Raw genomic sequence first — 27471 nt, 5'->3', positions numbered from 1 at the left:
TCATTAAAGTCTTTATATTAATTATATGATAGGGACAATATCATATGCGTCACTAAATTGATGACGAGGTATTTGGCAACTTGTTCTTTAAAGTCAAAATTATATGATAGGGACAATATCATATGCGTCACTAAATTGATCAGTCGCGATCGAACACTCGACGAGTGCAGACGTGCCTGCGGATCGACAGCAAATTGTTAGCAAATTGTTCACAGTTGTAAGTCCCGTTACTTGTGCCCAGCCACTTCGCGTCGCGTGATCTTGTCGCGCGTTTTGATTGGCCCAGCCAACGTACCTAACGGTAGTTCGCACTAACACCATCGCACACCCGAGTGTGCGTGTTATCAGCGCAAAAAACCCAGTGCTCGAAGCAGCGGTATAATTGCAAAGCAGCAGCCACGTGCTGCCTGGCTCACCGGCTTACGGTGCCCAGCTTCCCCCCCCCCCCTCCTCACTCCTTATCAACTTTGGAGAAGATGGACTGGCAGGCCCCCCCGCGCACCCACAAGCTTGGAACAACACCACGCAAAAAGGCTCTGAGAACACGCAAGAGCAGCTCCAGCAGCGAGGGAAGCACCTCGCATACAGAGCCGGGCGAGATAAAGCGAAAACCGGCAAAGAAAGCACAGGGAGAGGAGCTGGAAGATAAGCCAAGCACTAGCGCAGCTCTGCGCAAGAAGCTCGCCAACAACGCCTTCGCTTTACTCTCGACCGAAGAAGACGAGTACGACCAAGAGAGCTCTGATGACGAACCCGGACCTAAAGACGATTCCAAGCCCAAGACCCCCGAGAAACCAAAGCCCACCCCGAAGACCATCAAGCCACCTCCGATTTTTATCCCCGATGTGACCAACATCTCGGCACTCGTCAAGATGATCACGACTCTTGTAGGCCCGAAGAACAATTTTACCTACAAGACCGTGAATGGCAACAACGTACGTGTCATGATGCCGGACAAAGAGTCCTATACAGCTCTGCGTCTCCAACTTGTGGCCCAAAACAAGAGGCATCGGACTTTCCAGCCGAAAGATGAACGTGCATACAAGGTTGTCATCAAAGGACTCCACCACTCCACCGATCGTGAGGAAATCATTGAAGACCTTCGCAGACAAGGGCACGCTGTTAGAGATCTGCACAATCCCATTGGCAGAAGAACTAAAGAACCGCTGGGAATATTCTTCGCCAACCTGGAGCCTTCCAGCAACAACAAAGACGTCTACCAAGTCAAGCGGATCTGCAGGTCGGTAGTAACCATTGAACCGCCGCAGAAGTTCAACGACGTGCCTCAATGCTTCAGGTGCCAAGGATTCGGTCATACACAGCGTTACTGCTTCCTGGAATACCGATGTGTAAAGTGTGGAGGCCCTCACGAATCGAGGGCATGTGAGAAGAGGGAGGACGACAAAGCGTGCTGCTTCCACTGCCAGGCGGACCATCCTGCGTCTTTCAAGGGATGCCCTGCATACAAAAGGGCCAAAGCACTCGCTGCTTCCGAAAACAAGGCCCGTCGCTAATGCTAACAAGGCGCCGCCCGTGGCATCACCAAACGTCACCTCTGGCAGGAGCTACCGAGACGCCCTCAACGGAGTGCACGCAGCACCGCAGAATCCCACAACCCCAGTCCAAACCCAAACAGAAACCCCACACTCCGGTCAGATAGAAGCGATGTTCGCTCGCATGGAAGGAATGATGGAAAGGATGATGGAGCGCATGTTCACCCAGATGACACAGCTGGTGGCCACCATTCTCAACAGCAAGTCATGCAACTAAAGCTCCACCTAGTCGTCTGGAATGCGAACGGCCTGCAGAACAGCAAGGCCATAGTCGAGCACCATCTGAAGACCCACCAGATCGATATCCTACTCGTAGCCGAAACCCACTTCTCCCCCAGATCCCACTTTAATATCAGCGGATATGACCTCATCCATGCAGACCATCCTTCTGGCAGAGCACGCGGTGGAGCAGCCATCCTCATCAGGAGCGGTATTCAATACCTAGAGCTGCCCGCGTTTCAGCAAGACTGGGCACAATGTCCTGTCATCAGGATTGTCAGCCCGCAAGGAGATTTAGACATTGGAGCGGTCTACTTTCCCCCAGATACCGCATAACAGCATCTCACCTCAGTGAGTTCTTCGAGCATTTTGGGCCCCGCTTCATAGCAGCTGGAGATTATAACGCCAAACATTCTTGGTGGGGATCGCGCGCCAACAACCCCAAAGGGAAAACTCTGTTTGGGTACCTGCAACGCCACCGACTGGACTGCCACTCCACTGGCGAGCCCACTCACTGGCCAACGAATCCCCTCAAGACTCCAGACCTACTGGACTTTGCTGTGTCGAAAGGCATAGGGCATGCGAAGATCAGCTGCACAACAAATGCTGATCTCCTGTCAGACCACTGTGCAATAAACGTGCTAATCAACACGCCAGTCCTCAGGAAAACCCCGCTCAGAAGGCTCACTGGAAAATATACCGACGCCGCCAAGTTCGCGTCCTGGATGCTCTCCACCGTCAATCCGAACCCCATCCTCAACACACCCAGGAACATTGATGAAGCTATCGGGAATCTCACCAGGCAGATGCAAAACGCTGCGGAATTCGCAAGCCCACCGCCACCAAAGACTGCGAGAACACCTAGCAGGGACCTCCACCTCTGGTCCCCGGAAATTGCGGCACTCGTGACTGAGAAGAGGCGTCTCAGGAGAGTTTGGTTCTTGACGCGCAATCCAAGAGACAAAAAGCGCTCAATCACGCCACAAAGGAGTTGAAGGACAAGATCTCCAGCCTACGCCAGGACTCCTTCCTCAGATTCCTCGAGGAACTCTCTCCCGGGGACCCAGACCACAATCTGTGGAACGTCACCCGCCACATTAAACGACCAGCCAAAAAGGTTTCCGCAGTGCGCAAAGCAGATGGATCCTGGTGCCGTTCGGATGCTGAAAGAGCAGAAGCTTTCGCCGAACACCTTTACAACGCCTTCTCTCCGTTCGACTGCTGCACTGCCGAAGAACATGCTGAAACAGCCCGGTTTCTCAATAGCCCAAGCTCTCCCGGTCCCCCGTTGGAACCAGTCGACCCTGAGGAAGTTGCGCAGGAGATTGCTCTACTGAAGAACAACAAATCTCCAGGCCTGGATCGTATAGATGCGGCGGCCCTAAAAATGCTCCCATTCCGCTGCACACAATGCTGGCCAGCATTTACAACAGCTGCTTCCGGCTAGGGTACTTCCCGGAAGAGTGGAAAAGAGCAGAGGTTATTGTCCTCCTCAAGCCTGGTAAGCCTGAAGCCAATCTCGCCTCCTATCGTCCGATTAGTTTGCTGGCAATCCTCTCCAAAATACTCGAAAGAGTATTTTTGCGCAGAGTATTGCCAGTACTGGATGAGGCTGGTTTGATCCCCGATCACCAGTTTGGCTTCAGGCGCTCCCACGGAACACCAGAGCAATGCCACCGGCTAGTCGAACGGATCCTCGAGGCATTCGAGCAAAAGAAATACTGCTGCGCTGTAATGCTCGACGTGAAGCAGGCATTCGACAGAGTTTGGCATCCTGGACTCCTCCATAAACTCAAATCCTACCTCCCAAGCCCCCATTTTACCCTCCTCAAATCCTACACTGAGGGAAGAGCATTCCAAGTCAGATGCGGAAGTGCAATAAGCCTACCCAGACTGATCAGAGCTGGAGTTCCGCAAGGCAGTGTGCTCGGACCAATACTGTACACCCTTTACACCGCAGACCTTCCCATAATCCCCTCCAGGAACCTAACTATAGCGACTTATGCAGATGACACGGCTTTCCTCGCCTCCTCATCCGACCCACGAGAAGCCTCCGAAACAATCCAAAGGCAAATGGACGCGCTACATCCCTGGCTCAGCAGGTGGAACATCGTAGTGAACGCGGGAAAAATCTACCCAAACAACATTTGCACTAAGGAGAGGAGACTGCCCACCGGTCACGCTAAACGGAGTCATCATTCCCAACGCACCCGCACCCAAGTACCTAGGACTTACCCTGGACCGCAGGCTCACTTGGCGTCCCCACATCGTCAGCAAACGCATACAGGCCGATGCGCGTCTGAGGCAGATGCATTGGCTTATTGGGAGAGGGTCCAAGCTAAGGCAGAACCACAAAATCCTGGTGTACAAGGCAATTCTCAAGCCCATCTGGACCTACGGGATACAGCTATGGGGCACGGCAAGCCACACGAATCGCCTGCGTATACAGCGGTTCCAGAATAGGTGCTTGAGAATTGCCTGTAATGCGCATCCCTACCACGAGAATGTCGCCATACATAGGGAACTTGGAATCCCACAAGTCGCTGATGAAATCTCCAGGCTCAGCGAGAGATACCTGAAAAGGCTCGAAAACCACCCTAACCACCTCGCCACCAACCTGTTAGACAATAGCCAAACAAGCAGACGTCTCATGAGGAGACACCCTCTCGATCTTCCACAACAATAGACAACACATATAAAACCCGCCACAAATACATGTACAATAGTATCCCTTAAGCTAATGTTCCCCGCAAAACCATTTTATTTTTTTCCCCAAGGAAAAATTTTAAAAAAAAAAACCCCCCCAAAAAAAAAAAAAAAAAAAAAAAAAACTAAATTGATGACGAGGTGTTTGGCAACTTGACACAATTCATTAAAGTCTTTATATCAATATCATATGCGTCACTACCAACTTGATAAATTCTTTAAAGTCTTTATATCAAAAATTATATGATAGGGACAATATCATATGCGTCACTAAATTGATGACGAGGTATTTGGCAACTTGACAATTCTTTAAAGTCTTTATATTAATTATATGATAGGGACAATATCATATGCGTCACTAAATGATGACGAGGTATTTGGCAACGTGATAGAATTCTTTAAAGTCTTTATATCAAAAATTATACGATAGGGACAATATCATATGCGTCACTAAATTGATGACGAGGTATTTGGCAACTTGATATAATTCTTTAAAGTCTTTATATCCAAAAATTATATGATAGGGACAATTATCATATGCGTCACTAAATTGATGACGAGGTGTTTGTTTGGCTACAGGAAAAATCATTTATTTATCGAATCATCAAGCAAAGGATAAGCTTCAGTGGATCGCAGTATGGCAGCTGCTCAACCACTTACAACACCTTGCCTGTTACAAAAGTCGTTTACAATTGATTCTAGGCTTTGTCATTGTATTAAATAATGCTTTTATATGTAACTAGCGCGGCATCAGGTGATCGAAGATCCTCCTAATTTACTATGTTACAAATTACATTGGGCATCACATCCATTGTCGTTTATAAAATAAATTATAAACTTTAAATGGTTTAGAAGCCATACAATGCAAATTGCCCCTTATTTATCATTGCAGTCCAGCACGGATACGACCTTAGAGGCGTTCAGGCATAATCCAACGGACGTAGCGTCATACCACTGTTCGCTCGAACAAGTATTGTGCCATTGGGTCCGTACCTGCGTTCCTCTCGTACTACGCAGGAATGCTGTCGCAACAACGTTTTGTCATTAGTAGGGTAAAACTAACCTGTCTCACGACGGTCTAAACCAGCTCACGTTCCCTTGCATGGGTGAACAATCCAACGCTTGGTGAATTTTGCTTCACAATGATAGGAAGAGCCGACATCGAAGGATCAAAAAGCGACGTCGCTATGAACGCTTGGCCGCCACAAGCCAGTTATCCCTATGGTAACTTTTCTGACACCTCTTGTTAAAAACTCTTTAAACCAAAAGGATCGATAGGCCGAGCTTTTGCTGTCCCTGTGTGTACTGAACACCGAGATCAAGTCAGCATTTGCCCTTTTGCTCTATGTGTGGTTTCTGTCCGCACTGAGCTGGCCTTGGGACACCTCCGTTATTATTTGAGAGATGTACCGCCCCAGTCAAACTCCCTACCTGGCAATGTCCTTGAATTGGATCATACCTGAGTAATTGGAGTTATACCAAATTTTCAAATCAAAAATACATAAATGCATCGTTTTATTAAAGAATTTGTTTGCGATTATATAACAAACTCGTGATACTTTGATCAAGAAGCTTGCATCAAAACCCAATACCATAAGATATAATAAAATATATCCGTATAATGGCTAGGAAATGATACACGTTCCATTTAATCAAGTAAGTAAGGAAACAATAAGAGTAGTGGTATTTCATTGACCGATACCAAACCGAGGTCTAATATCTCCCACTTATTCTACACCTCTTATGTCTCCTTACACTGCCAGATTAGAGTCAAGCTCAAAAGGGTCTTCTTTCCCCCGCTAATTATCCAAGCCCGTTCCCTTGGCTGTGGTTTCCGCTAGATAGTAGATAGGGACAGTAGGAATCTCGTTAAATCCATTCATGCGCGTCCAACTAATTAGATGACGAGGCATTTGGCTACCTTAAGAGAGTCATAGTTACTCCCGCCGTTGACCCGCGCTTACTTGAATTCTTCACTTTGACATTCAGAGCACTGGGCAGAAATCACATTGTTGTCAACACCCGCTAGGGCCATCACAATGCTTTGTTTTAATTAGACAGTCGGATTCCCCAAGTCCGTGCCAGTTCTGAATTGATTGTTAATTGATAATCGTTATAATTGATAAGAACTAATTGGTTTAACCCCAAATAGTATTCTTAAAAATTTTTAGCCAGAAAGTTCCACAATTGCTACGCTAACTAAACTATCCGGGGAACAAGTAAACTAACATAAATGCTAGAAAACTCTATTTACCCAGAACGAGCACATAAAACCATGTTATTGTTTCCCAATCAAGCCCGACTATCTCAATCTTCAGAGCCAATCCTTATCCCGAAGTTACGGATCTAATTGCCGACTTCCCTTACCTACATTATTCTATCGACTAGAGACTCTTCACCTTGGAGACCAGCTGCGGATATTGGTACGGCCTGTGAGAGTTTGCTGTCCCCACCATAAATTTTCAAGGTCCGAGGAGAAAATATCGACACAACAGTATATTCATGCTCTCTAGCCAATCTACCATATCTCTCTGCGAAAGACTTCCATGTAGTACGGCTATAAAACAGAAAAGAAAACTCTTCCGATATCTCTCGACGGCTTCTTTATGGTCGTTCCTGTTGCCAGGATGAGCACGAGGCCCATATTTAATAACAAACGGATACTCAAACAGGTTACGGAATTGGAACCGTATTCCCTTTCGTTCAAAATTATTCAAGTGTATTATATTCGCTTTGTTTATATAGTTAGGCATTTTTGTTTTACTTGAAAATTTTCGGCTTTCGCCTTGAACTTAGGACCGACTAACTCGTGATCAACCACTGTTCACACGAAACCCTTCTCCACTTCAGTCCTCCAAGGTCTCATTCGATTATTTGCTACTACACCAAGATCTGTACCAATGGCAGCTCCATGCAGGCTTACGCCAAACACTTCTACGCATACCATTGTACCTTCCTACTCACTAAAGTTTCAAAATTTATATCACAAGTAATATAAATCATCTACTTTAGCGGTAATGTATAGGTATACAACTTAAGCGCCATCCATTTTAAGGGCTAGTTGCTTCGGCAGGTGAGTTGTTACACACTCCTTAGCGGATTTCGACTTCCATGATCACCGTCCTGCTGTTTTAAGCAACCAACGCCTTTCATGGTATCTGCATGAGTTGTTAATTTGGGCACCGTAACATTACGTTTGGTTCATCCCACAGCGCCAGTTCTGCTTACCAAAAGTGGCCCACTGGGCACATTATATCATAACCTTGAACTTCATATCAAGAAAGTTAAGGTTCTTACCCATTTAAAGTTTGAGAATAGGTTAAGATCGTTTCGACCCTAAGGCCTCTAATCATTCGCTTTACCAGATAAGATTATTTTATATAATATTAAAATGCACCAGCTATCCTGAGGGAAACTTCGGAAGGAACCAGCTACTAGATGGTTCGATTGGTCTTTCGCCCCTATACTCAATTCTGACAATCGATTTGCACGTCAGAACTGTTTCGGTCTTCCATCAGGGTTTCCCCTGACTTCAACCTGATCAAGTATAGTTCACCATCTTTCGGGTCACAGCATATATGCTCAAGGTACGTTCCAGTTAGAGGCATAAATAATATAAATATACATTATACATAACTATATAGAACGCCCCGGGATTGTGTTAATTAGCTATAAATAGCTAAAAAACTAATCCCATTATTAGTCAAGTTAATTACGCTATTAGGTTTACATCCCAATAACTTGCACATATGTTAGACTCCTTGGTCCGTGTTTCAAGACGGGTCCCGAAGGTATCCTGAATCTTTCGCATTGTTAATCATACAAGAGCATATAATAAACACAAAAATCAATGATAATTATGCCATTATATAATTCCGAAAAATTAACGCTCTGTAATAATATAAAATCTATCAGCACTTTATCAAATTAATAACATTTATTCTGTGTTAAAATGCAAGCAATTTAATTGGAATAAACTATAAGTTATATTTTATGATAAATTTGGGATATGCTAATAGATTACAATGTCCTTATATGGAAAAAATGCACATTATTCTTAATAATATTATTTAAATATTACAATTTTAATGATGAATTTTCCATAACGGATATTCAGGTTCATCGGGCTTAACCTCTAAGCAGTTTCACGTACTGTTTAACTCTCTATTCCAGAGTTCTTTTCAACTTTCCCTCACCGGTACTTGTTTACTATCGGTCTCATGGTTATATTTAGTTTTAGATGGAGTTTACCACCCACTTAGTGCTGCACTATCAAGCAACACGACTCTTTGGAAACATCATCTAGTAATCATTAACGTTATACGGGCCTGGCACCCTCTATGGGTAAATGGCCTCATTTAAGAAGGACTTAAATCATTAATTTCTCATACTAGAATATTGACGCTCCATACACTGCATCTCACATTTGCCATATAGACAAAGTGACTTAGTGCTGAACTGTTTTCTTTTCGCTCGCCGCTACTAAGAAAATCCTTGTTAGTTTCTTTTCCTCCCCTAATTAATATGCTTAAATTCAGGGGGTAGTCCCATATGAGTTGAGGTTGTATATATAACTATTTTTTGCCATAAATTCTTTATATATAAATGATAAACAATCAATTAAATTCGTTATAAATAGTTCCAATAGTTCTTGTAAGCAAAGTTATTTTTTATCCATTTAACGAACCAACGAAGAATAATAACAAAACCAAGATTTTTCTTTTTCCGAATCATTAATAAGAGACAATTCTAGATGAAAAATATTTCAATTTTTTATGCTAGACATTTCTCAGTATTATTTGATTGAAAAAGAAAATATTTCTCTTCGTTTTTCACATTCAAATGTGAGATAATGTTTTCATTTCTTTTTTAATATTATGAATAAAAATCATTATTTAATCCAATAATATACCATATGCTTATAAAAATTTATAAACAACTTAATTAGCATAGTCTTACAACCCTCAACCATATGTAGTCCAAGCAGCACTATAAAATTAATTAAAGTACATAACAGCATGGACTGCGATATGCGTTCAAAATGTCGATGTTCATGTGTCCTGCAGTTCACACGATGACGCACAGTTTGCTGCGTTCTTCATCGACCCATGAGCCGAGTGATCCACCGCTTAGAGTTTATAATTCATTTTTATATAATATCAATATTGTTTTTATTGAAAGAAATTAAAAATACACCATTTTACTGGCATATATCAATTCCTTCAATAAATTTATTTTTATACCTAAAAATAAATGTTGCGATATGTCTTAGTTTCATATAAGCATTATGTATCATAAAAATCTGGTTATGGTTTGCTATTTTGGGTGACACATACTGCAAAATTTATATAAACATTAACCTGATGGATGACAGGTACAAACATTGTATATTTTAGGTTGTTGCATTAGCCAACGTATGCTCATAACATAGAATGAACAATACATATTCGCAACGCGTGTATATTATGGTCCATATACACACACACTTATTTTGAATACCACATTCAAAATTATTTTAATTTTAATTCGACTTCTACTTTCAAATTTTGTTCCAGTTTCTTCGATTTCCATTTTCGAGAATTTGTTTTTTATAGGAAACGCCATTGTTGTAGTAGGTACTGCCACAAATACGCACAACAACATTAATAATGTTAAAGTCTTTTTATGAGGTTGCCCAAGCCCCACATATAAAATAAAAGCCATCTTCATTTTATTTTGACTTTAACTTTTGATTCCGTGGAATCATTTTGTAATATTTTTATTTTGGTAATTGTATTTATTTGTATTATAACAAATGTTTATTAACGATAAGGATATTATACAATAATGATCCTTCCGCAGGTTCACCTACGGAAACCTTGTTACGACTTTTACTTCCTCTAAATAATCAAGTTCGGTCAACTTTTGCGAAACAACCGTTAACACGCAAGGCGTCACAGTGATCACGTCCGGAGACCTCACTAAATAATTCAATCGGTAGTAGCGACGGCCGGTGTGTACAAAGGGCAGGGACGTAATCAATGCGAGTTAATGACTCACACTTACTGGGAATTCCAAGTTCATGTGAACAGTTTCAGTTCACAATCCCAAGCATGAAAGTGGTTCAGCGGTTTACCCGGACCTCTCGGTCTAGGAAATACACGTTGATACTTTCATTGTAGCGCGCGTGCAGCCCAGGACATCTAAGGGCATCACAGACCTGTTATTGCTCAATCTCATTATTGCTAGACGCAATTTGTCCATTTAAGAAGCTAGTGTCCTTATAATGGGACAAACCAACAGGTACGGCTCCACTTACATAAACACATTCAAACACAATAAACATTTTACTGCCACCATGAATGAAGGCTACATAAGCTTCAGCACCATAATCCTGAAGATATCTATTTAATATATTTGAGTCTCGTTCGTTATCGGAATTAACCAGACAAATCACTCCACGAACTAAGAACGGCCATGCACCACCACCCATAGATTCGAGAAAGAGCTATCAATCTGTCTTACACACTTATGTTCGGACCTGGTAAGTTTTCCCGTGTTGAGTCAAATTAAGCCGCAGGCTCCACTCCTGGTGGTGCCCTTCCGTCAATTCCTTTAAGTTTCAGCTTTGCAACCATACTTCCCCGGGCCCAAAAGCTTTGGTTTCCCGGGAAGCGACTGAGAGAGCCATAAAAGTAGCTACACCCAATTGCTAGCTGGCATCGTTTATGGTTAGAACTAGGGCGGTATCTGATCGCCTTCGAACCTCTAACTTTCGTTCTTGATTAATGAAAACATCTTTGGCAAATGCTTTCGCTTAAGTTAGTCTTACGACGGTCCAAGAATTTCACCTCTCGCGTCGTAATACTAATGCCCCAAAACTGCTTCTATTAATCATTACCTCTTGATCTGAAAACCAATGAAAGCAGAACAGAGGTCTTATTTCATTATCCCATGCACAGAATATTCAGGCATTTGAAGCCTGCTTTAAGCACTCTAATTTGTTCAAAGTAATAGTACCGGCCCACAATAACACTCGTTTAAGAGCACTAGTGCAGGTTTTTAAATAGGAGGAACATATGAAAAAATACAAGTATTTAATCACATATAAGAACTCCACCGGTAATACGCTTACACATAAAGGTATAGTACTAACCACAATTGTAAGTTGTACTACCCGTATGAAGCACAAGTTCAACTACGAACGTTTTAACCGCAACAACTTTAATATACGCTATTGGAGCTGGAATTACCGCGGCTGCTGGCACCAGACTTGCCCTCCAATTGGTCCTTGTTAAAGGATTTAAAGTGTACTCATTCCAATTACAGGGCCTCGGATATGAGTCCTGTATTGTTATTTTTCGTCACTACCTCCCCGAGCTGGGAGTGGGTAATTTACGCGCCTGCTGCCTTCCTTAGATGTGGTAGCCGTTTCTCAGGCTCCCTCTCCGGAATCGAACCCTGATTCCCCGTTACCCGTTGCAACCATGGTAGTCCTAGATACTACCATCAAAAGTTGATAGGGCAGACATTTGAAAGATCTGTCGTCGGTACAAGACCATACGATCTGCATGTTATCTAGAGTTCAACCAATATAACGATCTTGCGATCGCTTGGTTTTAGCCTAATAAAAGCACATGTCCCATAAGGTTCATGTTTTAATTGCATGTATTAGCTCTAGAATTACCACAGTTATCCAAGTAACTGTTAACGATCTAAGGAACCATAACTGATATAATGAGCCTTTTGCGGTTTCACTTTTAATTCGTGTGTACTTAGACATGCATGGCTTAATCTTTGAGACAAGCATATAACTACTGGCAGGATCAACCAGAATAATGTTTTTCCTTCATATTCCATTCATATATTTTGAATCGAAATAAGCAATATAATAGATATATAGATATATAGATTTTTCACTTTATATAATTCCATGATTTTTATTATATTGAATAAAATTCAATATTTCGCCTTTGGGTAAAATTTTAAATATATAAGTAAAAAAATCCATTCGATTACGGCCATTTTTATATAGCATTCGTAATCCATATTTTCATTTTTAATTTATACTTGTTTTACCAATATAACAAGAATTTCATCTAATTATTGTAATATATATATTTCTATAATTTTATCTTTTTATACATACATATTTCATTATAAAATATCATTTTATTTCCAACATACATAATTATTGTATCCACACATGTACAATTTTTGTTTAACCAATATAAATATTAAGTTAAATCATTTGCATTTTGAAGATAAATTTAAAATTTATCTCTTTTCATATATATCTCTGGTAATATATAAACATAAAACCAAGCGCATATGATAATATTTCCACATTTAATATATAATTTTATATTTCTTTCATAAGAATCCATATTTGTATTATACCGTAACGATATAATAATCCAACTATACGGCAGGTAATAAATTAATATTTGCCTGCCTCCAAAAATTAACGATAATATATGGAAACGATTTGTTATTCTATATATAATAGAAACTTGACTTTTGTTTCAACGATATTATCTATAAAGCGTATATTCCTATTATCCGCGGAGCCAAGTCCCGTGTTCTATAGAACTGAGAAACAAATTTGTACGGATAATAATATACTTTATTGTATGTAACCAATATAAACATAATCCGAAATAAATATTTCGAATAATGCGGGAGGTCGGCAACCACTGCCTACCTATAGTAGTTTTTGAACCCGCTGTCCTCAAAGCGGGTATTTTCAATTCCGTTTGCCACCCAACATACGGGCTATTCTCTTATATATTAAGAGATTATAGGAACATTTCATTTTTTTTCCATTATTCATATATAATATGATTATTTTTTCCCTTATACATATAATAATTAATCATTTTCATATGTATATTATTTAATTTACTCATATTATTGCCAAAATCATATGAATACATAAGTTTTGAACAATATGAGAGGTCGGCAACCACTGCCTACCTATAGTAGTTTTTGAACCCTCTGTCGTAATTCCGGTCGTTTACACTACTATACCCTCTCACTATAATGGCTTTTCTCTATAATACTAAGAGAATGTGGGATATTTTCAGCATTTTTTCCCTTATACATATAATAATTAATCATTTTCATATGTATATTATTTAATTTACTCATATTATTGCCAAAATCATATGAATACATAAGTTTTGAACAATATGAGAGGTCGGCAACCACTGCCTACCTATAGTAGTTTTTGAACCCTCTGTCGTAATTCCGGTCGTTTACACTACTATACCCTCTCACTATAATGGCTTTTCTCTATAATACTAAGAGAATGTGGGATATTTTCAGCATTTTTTCCCTTATACATATAATAATTAATCATTTTCATATGTATATTATTTAATTTACTCGTATAATTGCCAAAATCCTATGAAGACATAAGAGAATACAATATGAGAGGTCGGCGCAACCATAATATAGTAGTTGATGACGAGGTGTTTGGCAACTTGATACAATTCTTTAAAAAGTCTTTATATTAATTATATGATAGGGACAATATCATATGCGTCACTAAATTGATGACGAGGTGTTTGGCAACGTGACACAAATCATTAAAGTCTTTATATTAATTATATGATAGAGACAATATCATATGCGTCACTAAATTGATGACGAGGTATTTGGCAACTTGATAGAATTCTTTAAAGTCTTTATATCAAAAATTATATGATAGGGACAATATCATATGCGTTCACTAAATTGATGACGAGGTGTTTGGCAACTTGACACAATTCATTAAAGTCTTTATATTAATTATATGATAGAGACAATATCATATGCGTCACTAAATTGATGACGAGGTATTTGGCAACTTGATATAATTCTTTAAAGTCTTTATATCAAATATTATATGATAGGGACAATATCATATGCGTCACTAAATTGATGACGAGGTGTTTGGCAACTTGACACAATTCATTAAAGTCCTTTATATAATTATATGATAGGGACAATATCATATGCGTCACTAATTGATGACGAGGTATTTGGCAACTTGATACAATTCTTTAAAGTTTTTATATCAAAAATTATATGATAGGGACAATATCATATGCGTCACTAAATTGATGACGAGGTGTTTGGCAACTTGACACAATTCATTAAAGTCTTTATATTAATTATATGATAGGGACAATATCATATGCGTCACTAAATTGATGACGAGGTATTTGGCAACTTGATACAATTCTTTAAAGTTTTTATATCAAAAATTATATGATAGGGACAATATCATATGCGTCACTAAATTGATGACGAGGTGTTTGGCAACTTGACACAATTCATTAAAGTCTTTATATTAATTATATGATAGAGACAATATCATATGCGTCACTAAATTGATGACGAGGTATTTGGCAACTTGATATAATTCTTTAAAGTCTTTATATCAAAAATTATATGATAGGGACAATATCATATGCGTCACTAAATTGATGACGAGGTGTTTGGCAACTTGACACAATTCATTAAAGTCTTTATATTAATTATATGATAGGGACAATATCATATGCGTCACTAAATTGATGACGAGGTATTTGGCAACTTGATACAATTCTTTAAAGTTTTTATATCAAAAATTATATGATAGGGACAATATCATATGCGTCACTAAATTGATGACGAGGTGTTTGGCAACTTGACACAATTCATTAAAGTCTTTATATTAATTATATGATAGGGACAATATCATATGCGTCACTAAATTGATGACGAGGTATTTGGCAACTTGATATAAATTCTTTAAAGTCTTTATATCAAAAATTATATAGGGACAATATCATATGCGTCACTAACGACACAAAGTCCAATATCATATGCGTCACTAAATTGATGACGACAAATAGGTCTTGATTATCATATGCGTCACCCAACTTGGTCTTTATATCAAAAATTATATGATAGGGACAATATCATATGCGTCACTAAATTGATGACGAGGTGTTTGTTTGGCTACAGGAAAAATCATTTATTTATCGAATCATCAAGCAAAGGATAAGCTTCAGTGGATCGCAGTATGGCAGCTGCTCAACCACTTACAACACCTTGCCTGTTACAAAAGTCGTTTACAATTGATTCTAGGCTTTGTCATTGTATTAAATAATGCTTTTATATGTAACTAGCGCGGCATCAGGTGATCGAAGATCCTCCTAATTTACTATGTTACAAATTACATTGGCATCACATCCATTGTTTTATAAAATAAATTATAAACTTTAAATGGTTTAGAAGCCATACAATGCAAATTGCCCCTTATTTATCATTGCAGTCCAGCACGGATACGACCTTAGAGGCGTTCAGGCATAATCCAACGGACGTAGCGTCATACCACTGTTCGCTCGAACAAGTATTGTGCCATTGGTCCGTACCTGCGGTTCCTCTCGTACTACGCAGGAATGCTGTCGCAACAACGTTTTGTCATTAGTAGGGTAAAACTAACCTGTCTCACGACGGTCTAAACCCAGCTCACGTTCCCTTGCATGGGTGAACAATCCAACGCTTGGTGAATTTTGCTTTCACAATGATAGGAAGAGCCGACATCGAAGGATCAAAAAGCGACGTCGCTATGAACGCTTGGCCGCCACAAGCCAGTTATCCCTATGGTAACTTTTCTGACACCTCTTGTTAAAAACTCTTTAAACCAAAAGGATCGATAGGCCGAGCTTTTGCTGTCCCTGTGTGTACTGAACACCGAGATCAAGTCAGCATTTGCCCTTTTGCTCTATGTGTGGTTTCTGTCCGCACTGAGCTGGCCTTGGGACACCTCCGTTATTATTTGAGAGATGTACCGCCCCCAGTCAAACTCCCTACCTGGCAATGTCCTGAATTGGATCATACCTGAGTAATTGGGAGTTATACCAAATTTTCAAATCAAAAATACATAAATGCATCGTTTTATTAAAGAATTTGTTTGCGATTATATAACAAACTCGTGATACTTTGATCAAGAAGCTTGCATCAAAAACCCAATACCATAAGATATAATAAATATATCCGGTATAATGGCTAGGAAATGATACACGTTCCATTTAATCAAGTAAGTAAGGAAACAATAAGAGTAGTGGTATTTCATTGACGATACCAAACCGAGGTCTAATATCTCCCACTTATTCTACACCTCTTATGTCTCCTTACACTGCCAGATTAGAGTCAAGCTCAAAAGGGTCTTCTTTCCCCGCTAATTATTCCAAGCCCGTTCCCTTGGCTGTGGTTTCGCTAGATAGTAGATAGGGACAGTAGGAATCTCGTTAATCCATTCATGCGCGTCACTAATTAGATGACGAGGCATTTGGCTACCTTAAGAGAGTCATAGTTACTCCCGCCGTTGACCCGCGCTTACTTGAATTTCTTCACTTTGACATTCAGAGCACTGGGCAGAAATCACATTGTGTCAACACCCGCTAGGGCCATCACAATGCTTTGTTTTAATTAGACAGTCGGATTCCCCAAGTCCGTGCCAGTTCTGAATTGATTGTTAATTGATAATCGTTATAATTGATAAGAACTAATTGGTTTAACCCAAATAGTATTCTTAAAAAATTTTAGCAAGAAAGTTCCACCAATTGGCTACGTAACTAAACTATCCGGGGAACAAGTAACTAACATAAATGCTAGAAACTCTATTTACCCAGAACGAGCACATAAACCATGTTATTGTTTCCCAATCAAGCCCGACTATCTCAATCTTCAGAGCCAATCCTTATCCCGAAGTTACGGATCTAATTTGCCGACTTCCCTTACCTACATTATTCTATCGACTAGAGACTCTTCACCTTGGAGACCAGCTGCGGATATTGGTACGGCCTGTTGAGAAGTTTGCGTGTCCCCACCATAAATTTTCAAGGTCCGAGGAGAAATATCGACACAACAGTATATGTCATGCTCTTCTAGCCCCATCTACCATATCTCTCTGCGAAAGACTTCCATGGCTAGTACGCTATAAAACAGAAAAGAAAACTCTTCCGACTATCTCTCGACGGCTTCTTTATGGTCGTTCCTGTTGCCAGGATGAGCACGAGGCCCATATTTAATAAACAAACGGATACTCAACAGGTTACGGAATTGGAACCGTATTCCCTTTCGTTCAAAATTATTCAAGTGTATTATATTCGCTTTGTTTATATAGTTAGGCATTTTTGTTTACTTGAAAATTTTCGGCTTTCGCCTTGAACTTAGGACCGACTAACTCGTGATCAACCACTGTTCACACGAAACCCTTCTCCACTTCAGTCCTCCAAGGTCTCATTCGATTATTTGCTACTACCACCAAGATCTGTACCAATGGCAGCTCCATGCAGGCTTACGCCAAACACTTCTACGCATACCATTGTACCTTCCTACTCACTAAAGTTTCAAAATTTATATCACAAGTAATATAAATCATCTACTTTAGCGGTAATGTATAGGTATACAACTTAAGCGCCATCCATTTTAAGGGCTAGTTGCTTCGGCAGGTGAGTTGTTACACACTCCTTAGCGGATTTCGACTTCCATGATCACCGTCCTGCTGTTTTAAGCAACCAACGCCTTTCATGGTATCTGCATGAGTTGTTAATTTGGGCACCGTAACATTACGTTTGGTTCATCCCACAGCGCCAGTTCTGCTTACCAAAAGTGGCCCACTGGGCACATTATATCATAACCTTGAACTTCATATCAAGAAAGTTAAGGTTCTTACCCATTTAAAGTTTGAGAATAGGTTAAGATCGTTTCGACCCTAAGGCCTCTAATCATTCGCTTTACCAGATAAGATTATTTTATATAATATTAAAATGCACCAGCTATCCTGAGGAAACTTCGGAAGGAACCAGCTACTAGATGGTTCGATTGGTCTTTCGCCCCTATACTCAATTCTGACAATCGATTTGCACGTCAGAACTGTTTCGGTCTTCCATCAGGGTTTCCCCTGACTTCAACCTGATCAAGTATAGTTCACCATCTTTCGGTCACAGCATATATGCTCAAGGTACGTTCCAGTTAGAGGCATAAATAATATAAAATATACATTATACATAACTATATAGAACGCCCGGGATTGTGTTAATTAGCTATAAATAGCTAAAAAACTAATCCCATTATTAGTCAAGTTAATTACGCTATTAGGTTACATCCCAATAACTTGCACATATGTTAGACTCCTTGGTCCGTGTTTCAAGACGGGTCCCGAAGGTATCCTGAATCTTTCGCATTGTTAATCATACAAGAGCATATAATAAACACAAAAATCAATGATAATTATGCCATTATATAATTCCGAAAAATTAACGCTCTGTAATAATATAAATCTATCAGCACTTTATCAAATTAATAACATTTATTCTGTGTTAAATGCAAGCAATTTAATTGGAATAAACTATAAGTTATATTTTATGATAAATTTGGGATATGCTAATAGATTACAATGTCCTTATATGGAAAAAATGCACATTATTCTTAATAATATTATTTAAATATTACAATTTTAATGATGAATTTTCCATAACGGATATTCAGGTTCATCGGGCTTAACCTCTAAGCAGTTTCACGTACTGTTTACTCTCTATTCAGAGTTCTTTTCAACTTTCCCTCACGGTACTTGTTTACTATCGGTCTCATGGTTATATTTAGTTTTAGATGGAGTTTACCACCCACTTAGTGCTGCACTATCAAGCAACACGACTCTTTGGAAACATCATCTAGTAATCATTAACGTTATAGGGCTGGCACCCTCTATGGGTAAATGGCCTCATTTAAGAAGGACTTAAATCATTAATTTCTCATACTAGAATATTGACGCTCCATACACTGCATCTCACATTTGCCATATAGACAAAGTGACTTAGTGCTGAACTGTTTTCTTTTCGCTCGCCGCTACTAAGAAAATCCTTGTTAGTTTCTTTTCCTCCCCTAATTAATATGCTTAAATTCAGGGGGTAGTCCCATATGAGTTGAGGTTGTATATATAACTATTTTTTGCCATAAATTCTTTATATATAAATGATAAAACAATCAATTAAATTCGTTATAAATAGTTCCAATAGTTCTTGTAAGCAAAGTTATTTTTTATCCATTTAACGAACCAACGAAGAATAATAACAAAACCAAGATTTTTCTTTTTCCGAATCATTAATAAGAGACAATTCTAGATGAAAAATATTTCAATTTTTTATGCTAGACATTTCTCAGTATTATTTGATTGAAAAAGAAAATTTTTCTCTTCGTTTTTCACATTCAAATGTGAGATAATGTTTTTCATTTCTTTTTTAATATTATGAATAAAATCATTATTTAATCCAATAATATACCATATGCTTATAAAAAATTTATAAACAACTTAATTAGCATAGTCTTACAACCCTCAACCATATGTAGTCCAAGCAGCACTATAAAATTAATTAAAGTACATAACAGCATGGACTGCGATATGCGTTCAAAATGTCGATGTTCATGTGTCCTGCAGTTCACACGATGACGCACAGTTTGCTGCGTTCTTCATCGACCCATGAGCCGAGTGATCCACCGCTTAGAGTTTTATAATTCATTTTTATATAATATCAATATTGTTTTTATTGAAAGAAATTAAAAATACACCATTTTACTGGCATATATCAATTCCTTCAATAAATTTATTTTTATACCTAAAAATAAATGTTGCGATATGTCTTAGTTTCATATAAGCATTGTATCATAAAAATCTGGTTATGGTTTGCTATTTTGGGTGACACATACTGCAAATTTATATAAAACATTAACCTGATGGATGACAGGTACAAACATTGTATATTTTAGGTTGTTGCATTAGCCAACGTATGCTCATAACATAGATGAACAATACATATTCGCAACGCGTGTATATTATGGTCCATATACACACACACTTATTTTGAATACCACATTCAAAATTATTTTAATTTTAATTCGACTTCTACTTTCAAATTTTGTTCAGTTCTTCGATTTCCATTTTCGAGAATTTGTTTTTATAGGAAACGCCATTGTTGTAGTAGGTACTGCCACAAATACGCACAACAACATTAATAATGTTAAAGTCTTTTTATGAGGTTGCCAAGCCCCACATATAAAATAAAAGCCATCTTCATTTTATTTTGACTTTAACTTTTGATTCCGTGGAATCATTTTGTAATATTTTTATTTTGGTAAATTGTATTTATTTGTATTATAACAAATGTTTATTAACGATAAGGATATTATACAATAATGATCCTTCCGCAGGTTCACCTACGGAAACCTTGTTACGACTTTTACTTCCTCTAAATAATCAAGTTCGGTCAACTTTTGCGAAACAACCGTAACACGCAAGGCGTCACAGTGATCACGTCCGGAGACCTCACTAAATAATTCAATCGGTAGTAGCGACGGGCGGTGTGTACAAAGGGCAGGGACGTAATCAATGCGAGTTAATGACTCACACTTACTGGGAATTCCAAGTTCATGTGAACAGTTTCAGTTCACAATCCCAAGCATGAAAGTGGTTCAGCGGTTTACCCGGACCTCTCGGTCTAGGAAATACACGTTGATACTTTCATTGTAGCGCGCGTGCAGCCCAGGACATCTAAGGGCATCACAGACCTGTTATTGCTCAATCTCATTATTGCTAGACGCAATTTGTCCATTTAAGAAGCTAGTGTCCTTATAATGGGACAAACCAACAGGTACGGCTCCACTTACATAAACACATTCAAACACAATAAACATTTTACTGCCACCATGAATGAAGGCTACATAAGCTTCAGCACCATAATCCTGAAGATATCTATTTAATATTTTGAGTCTCGTTCGTTATCGGAATTAACCAGACAAATCACTCCACGAACTAAGAACGGCCATGCACCACCACCCATAGATTCGAGAAAGAGCTATCAATCTGTCTTACACACTTATGTTCGGACCTGGTAAGTTTTCCCGTGTTGAGTCAAATTAAGCCGCAGGCTCCACTCCTGGTGGTGCCCTTCCGTCAATTCCTTTAAGTTTCAGCTTTGCAACCATACTTCCCCCGGAGCCCAAAAGCTTTGGTTTCCCGGGAAGCGACTGAGAGAGCCATAAAAGTAGCTACACCCAATTGCTAGCTGGCATCGTTTATGGTTAGAACTAGGGCGGTATCTGATCGCCTTCGAACCTCTAACTTTCGTTCTTGATTAATGAAAACATCTTTGGCAAATGCTTTCGCTTAAGTTAGTCTTACGACGGTCCAAGAATTTCACCTCTCGCGTCGTAATACTAATGCCCCCAAACTGCTTCTATTAATCATTACCTCTTGATCTGAAAACCAATGAAAGCAGAACAGGGTCTTATTTCATTATCCCATGCACAGAATATTCAGGCATTTGAAGCCTGCTTTAAGCACTCTAATTTGTTCAAAGTAATAGTACCGGCCCACAATAACACTCGTTTAAGAGCACTAGTGCAGGTTTTTAAATAGGAGGAACATATGAAAAAATACAAGTATTTAATCACATATAAGAACTCCACCGGTAATACGCTTACATACATAAAGGTATAGTACTAACCACAATTGTAAGTTGTACTACCCGTATGAAGCACAAGTTCAACTACGAACGTTTTAACCGCAACAACTTTAATATACGCTATTGGAGCTGGAATTACCGCGGCTGCTGGCACCAGACTTGCCCTCCAATTGGTCCTTGTTAAAGGATTTAAAGTGTACTCATTCCAATTACAGGGCCTCGGATATGAGTCCTGTATTGTTATTTTTCGTCACTACCTCCCCGAGCTGGGAGTGGGTAATTTACGCGCCTGCTGCCTTCCTTAGATGTGGTAGCCGTTTCTCAGGCTCCCTCTCCGGAATCGAACCCTGATTCCCCGTTACCCGTTGCAACCATGGTAGTCCTAGATACTACCATCAAAAGTTGATAGGGCAGACATTTGAAAGATCTGTCGTCGGTACAAGACCATACGATCTGCATGTTATCTAGAGTTCAACCAATATAACGATCTTGCGATCGCTTGGTTTTAGCCTAATAAAAGCACATGTCCCATAAGGTTCATGTTTTAATTGCATGTATTAGCTCTAGAATTACCACAGTTATCCAAGTAACTGTTAACGATCTAAGGAACCATAACTGATATAATGAGCCTTTTGCGGTTTCACTTTTAATTCGTGTGTACTTAGACATGCATGGCTTAATCTTTGAGACAAGCATATAACTACTGGCAGGATCAACCAGAATAATGTTTTTCCTCATATTCCATTCATATATTTTGAATCGAAATAAGCAATATAATAGATATATAGATATATAGATTTTTCACTTTATATAATTCCATGATTTTTATTATATTGAATAAAATTCAATATTTCGCCTTTGGGTAATTTTAAATATATAAGTAAAAAAATCCATTCGATTACGGCCATTTTTATATAGCATTCGTAATCCATATTTTCATTTTTAATTTATACTTGTTTTACCAATATAACAAGAATTTCATCTAATTATTGTAATATATATATTTCTATAATTTTATCTTTTTATACATACATATTTCATTATAATATCATTTTATTTCCAACATACATAATTATTGTATCCACACATGTACAATTTTTGTTTAACCAATATAAATATTAAGTTAAATCATTTGCATTTTGAAGATAAATTTAAAATTTATCTCTTTTCATATATATCTCTGGTAATATAAACATAAAACCAAGCGCATATGATAATATTTCCACATTTAATATATAATTTTATATTTCTTTCATAAGAATCCATATTTGTATTATACCGTAACGATATAATAATCCAACTATACGGCAGGTAATAAATTAATATTTGCCTGCCTCCAAAAATTAACGATAATATATGGAAACGATTTGTTATTCTATATATAATAGAAACTTGACTTTTGTTTCAACGATATTATCTATAAAGCGTATATTCCTATTATCCGCGGAGCCAAGTCCCGTGTTCTATAGAACTGAGAAACAAATTTGTACGGATAATAATATACTTTATTGTATGTAACCAATATAAACATAATCCGAAATAAATTTTTCGAATAATGCGGGAGGTCGGCAACCACTGCCTACCTATAGTAGTTTTTGAACGCTGTCCTCAAAGCGGGTATTTTCAATTCCGTTTGCCACCCAACATACGGGCTATTCTCTTATATATTAAGAGATTATAGGAACATTTCATTTTTTTTATATATAATATGATTATTTTTTCCCTTATACATATAATAATTAATCATTTTCATATGTATATTATTTAATTTACTCATATTATTGCCAAAATCATATGAATACATAAGTTTTGAACAATATGAGAGGTCGGCAACCACTGCCTACCTATAGTAGTTTTTGAACCCTCTGTCGTAATTCCGGTCGTTTACACTACTATACCCTCTCACTATAATGGCTTTTCTCTATAATACTAAGAGAATGTGGGATATTTTCAGCATTTTTTCCCTTATACATATAATAATTAATCATTTTCATATGTATATTATTTAATTTACTCATATTATTGCCAAAATCATATGAATACATAAGTTTTGAACAATATGAGAGGTCGGCAACCACTGCCTACCTATAGTAGTTTTTGAACCCTCTGTCGTAATTCGGTCGTTTACACTACTATACCCTCTCACTATAGGCTTTTCTCTATAATACTAAGAGAATGTGGGATATTTTCAGCATTTTTTCCCTATACATATAATAATTAATCATTTTCATATGTATATTATTTAATTTACTCATATTATTGCCAAAATCATATGAATACATAAGTTTTGAACAATATGAGAGGTCGGCAACCACTGCCTACCTATAGTAGTTTTTGAACCCTCTGTCGTAATTCCGGTCGTTTACACTACTATACCCTCTCACTATAATGGCTTTTCTCTATAATACTAAGAGAATGTGGGATATTTTCAGCATTTTTTCCCTTATACATATAATAATTAATCATTTTCATATGTATATTATTTAATTTACTCATATTATTGCCAAAATCATATGAATACATAAGTTTTGAACAATATGAGAGGTCGGCAACCACTGCCTACCTATAGTAGTTTTTGAACCCTCTGTCGTAATTCCGGTCGTTTACACTACTATACCCTCTCACTATAATGGCTTTTCTCTATTATACTAAGAGAATGTGGATATTTTCAGCATTTTTTCCCTATATATAATAATTAATAATTTTCATATGTATATTATTTAATTTACTCATATAATTGCCAAAATCATATGAATACATAAGTTTTGAACAATATGAGAGGTCGGCAACCACTGCCTACCTATAGTAGTTTTTGAACCCTCTGTCGTAATTCCGGTCGTTTACACTACTATACCCTCTCACTATAATGGCTTTTCTCTATAATACTAAGAGAATGTGGGAATATTTCAGCATTTTTTCCCCTATACATATAATAATTAATTTTTCATATGTATATTATTTAATTTACTCATATAATTGCCAAAATCATATGAATACATAAGTTTTGAACAATATGAGAGGTCGGCAACCACTGCCTACCTATAGTAGTTTTTGAACCCTCTGTCGTAATTCCGGTCGTTTACACTACTATACCCTCTCACTATAATGGCTTTTCTCTATATACTAAGAGAATGTGGGAATATTTCAGCATTTTTTCCCCTATACATATAATAATTAATAATTTTCATATGTATATTATTTAATTTACTCATATAATTGCCAAAATCATATAAATACATAAGTTTTGAACAATATCAGAGGTCAGCAACGGTCTTTCCTCTATAATACTAAGATAATATGGGAATATTTTCAGCATTTTTTCCCTTATACATTTATACATATAATAATTAATCATTTTCATATGTATATTATTTAATTTACTCATATTATTGCCAAAATCATATAAATACATAAGTTTTGAACAATATCAGGTCAGCAACGGTCTTTCCTCTATAATACTAAGATAATGTGGGAATATTTCATCATTTTTTCCTTTATACATTTATACATATAATATTAATCATTTTATATGTATATTATTTAATTTACTCATATAATTGCCAAAATCATATAAATACATAAGTTTTGAACAATATCAGAGGTTATTATAACCAGCATTTTTTCATATATATAATTTAATCATTTTCATATGTATATTATTTAATTTACTCGTATAATTGCCAAAATCCTATGAAGACATAAGAGAATACAATATGAGAGGTCGGCGCAACCATAATATAGTAGTTGATGACGAGGTGTTTGGCAACTTGATACAATTCTTTAAAGTCTTTATATTAATTATATGATAGGGACAATATCATATGCGTCACTAAATTGATCAGTCGCGATCGAACACCGACGAGTGCAGACGTGCCTGCGGATCGACAGCAAATTGTTAGCAAATTGTTCACAGTTGTAAGTCCCGTTACTTGTGCCCAGCCACTTCGCGTCGCGTGATCTTGTCGCGCGTTTTGATTGGCCCAGCCAACGTACCTAACGGTAGTTCGCACTAACACCATCGCACACCCGAGTGTGCGTGTTATCAGCGCAAAAACCCAGTGCTCGAAGCAGCGGTATAATTGCAAAGCAGCAGCCACGTGCTGCCTGGCTCACCGGCTTACGGTGCCCAGCTTCCCCCCCCCCCCCCCCTCCTCACTCCTTATCAACTTTGGAGAAGATGGACTGGCAGGCCCCCCCGCGCACCCACAAGCTTGGAACAACACCACGCAAAAAGGCTCTGAGAACACGCAAGAGCAGCTCCAGCAGCGAGGGAAGCACCTCGCATACAGAGCCGGGCGAGATAAAGCGAAAACCGGCAAAGAAAGCACAGGGAGAGGAGCTGGAAGATAAGCCAAGCACTAGCGCAGCTCTGCGCAAGAAGCTCGCCAACAACGCCTTCGCTTTACTCTCGACCGAAGAAGACGAGTACGACCAGAGAGCTCTGATGACGAACCCGGACCTAAAGACGATTCCAAGCCCAAGACCCCCGAGAAACCAAAGCCCACCCCGAAGACCATCAAGCCACCTCCGATTTTTATCCCCGATGTGACCAACATCTCGGCACTCGTCAAGATGATCACGACTCTTGTAGGCCCGAAGAACAATTTTACCTACAAGACCGTGAATGGCAACAACGTACGTGTCATGATGCCGGACAAAGAGTCCTATACAGCTCTGCGTCTCCAACTTGTGGCCCAAAACAAGAGGCATCGGACTTTCCAGCCGAAAGATGAACGTGCATACAAGGTTGTCATCAAAGGACTCCACCACTCCACCGATCGTGAGGAAATCATTGAAGACCTTCGCAGACAAGGGCACGCTGTTAGAGATCTGCACAATCCCATTGGCAGAAGAACTAAAGAACCGCTGGAATATTCTTCGCCAACCTGGAGCCTTCCAGCAACAACAAAGACGTCTACCAAGTCAAGCGATCTGCAGGTCGGTAGTAACCATTGAACCGCCGCAGAAGTTCAACGACGTGCCTCAATGCTTCAGGTGCCAAGGATTCGGTCATACACAGCGTTACTGCTTCCTGGAATACCGATGTGTAAAGTGTGGAGGCCCTCACGAATCGAGGGCATGTGAGAAGAGGGAGGACGACAAAGCGTGCTGCTTCCACTGCCAGGCGGACCATCCTGCGTCTTTCAAGGGATGCCCTGCATACAAAAGGGCCAAAGCACTCGCTGCTCCGAAAACAAGGCCCGTCGCTAATGCTAACAAGGCGCCGCCCGTGGCATCACCAAACGTCACCTCTGGCAGGAGCTACCGAGACGCCCTCAACGGAGTGCACGCAGCCCGCAGAATCCCACAACCCCAGTCCAAACCCAAACAGAAACCCCACACTCCGGTCAGATAGAAGCGATGTTCGCTCGCATGGAAGGAATGATGGAAAGGATGATGGAGCGCATGTTCACCCAGATGACACAGCTGGTGGCCACCATTCTCAACAGCAAGTCATGCAACTAAAGCTCCACCTAGTCGTCTGGAATGCGAACGGCCTGCAGAACAGCAAGGCC

At 38.9% G+C, this 27471-nt stretch overlaps 6 non-coding genes across 6 annotated transcripts; all 6 read right to left on the bottom strand.

Annotated features, from left to right (window-relative positions):
- Positions 1-5074: 5074 nt before the first annotated feature.
- LOC117149265 lies at positions 5075-9043 on the bottom strand. The gene has a single exon (XR_004460162.1). It is a non-coding gene; the product is annotated as a large subunit ribosomal RNA (ribosomal RNA).
- A 393-nt stretch (positions 9044-9436) lies between these two features.
- Positions 9437-9615, bottom strand: LOC117149266. The gene has a single exon (XR_004460163.1). It is a non-coding gene; the product is annotated as a 5.8S ribosomal RNA (ribosomal RNA).
- A 687-nt stretch (positions 9616-10302) lies between these two features.
- On the bottom strand, positions 10303-12294 carry LOC117149268. The gene has a single exon (XR_004460165.1). It is a non-coding gene; the product is annotated as a small subunit ribosomal RNA (ribosomal RNA).
- A 3175-nt stretch (positions 12295-15469) lies between these two features.
- LOC117149269 lies at positions 15470-19429 on the bottom strand. Its single transcript, XR_004460166.1, has one exon. It is a non-coding gene; the product is annotated as a large subunit ribosomal RNA (ribosomal RNA).
- Positions 19430-19824: 395 nt separating this feature from the next.
- On the bottom strand, positions 19825-20003 carry LOC117149264. Its single transcript, XR_004460161.1, has one exon. It is a non-coding gene; the product is annotated as a 5.8S ribosomal RNA (ribosomal RNA).
- A 682-nt stretch (positions 20004-20685) lies between these two features.
- On the bottom strand, positions 20686-22678 carry LOC117149267. Its single transcript, XR_004460164.1, has one exon. It is a non-coding gene; the product is annotated as a small subunit ribosomal RNA (ribosomal RNA).
- Positions 22679-27471: the final 4793 nt, after the last annotated feature.

The sequence above is a fragment of the Drosophila mauritiana genome, unplaced genomic scaffold, assembly GCF_004382145.1.
Source record: "Drosophila mauritiana strain mau12 unplaced genomic scaffold, ASM438214v1 U_184, whole genome shotgun sequence".
Taxonomy (NCBI): domain Eukaryota; kingdom Metazoa; phylum Arthropoda; class Insecta; order Diptera; family Drosophilidae; genus Drosophila; species Drosophila mauritiana.
This window is presented reverse-complemented; position numbering and strand designations above follow the sequence as displayed.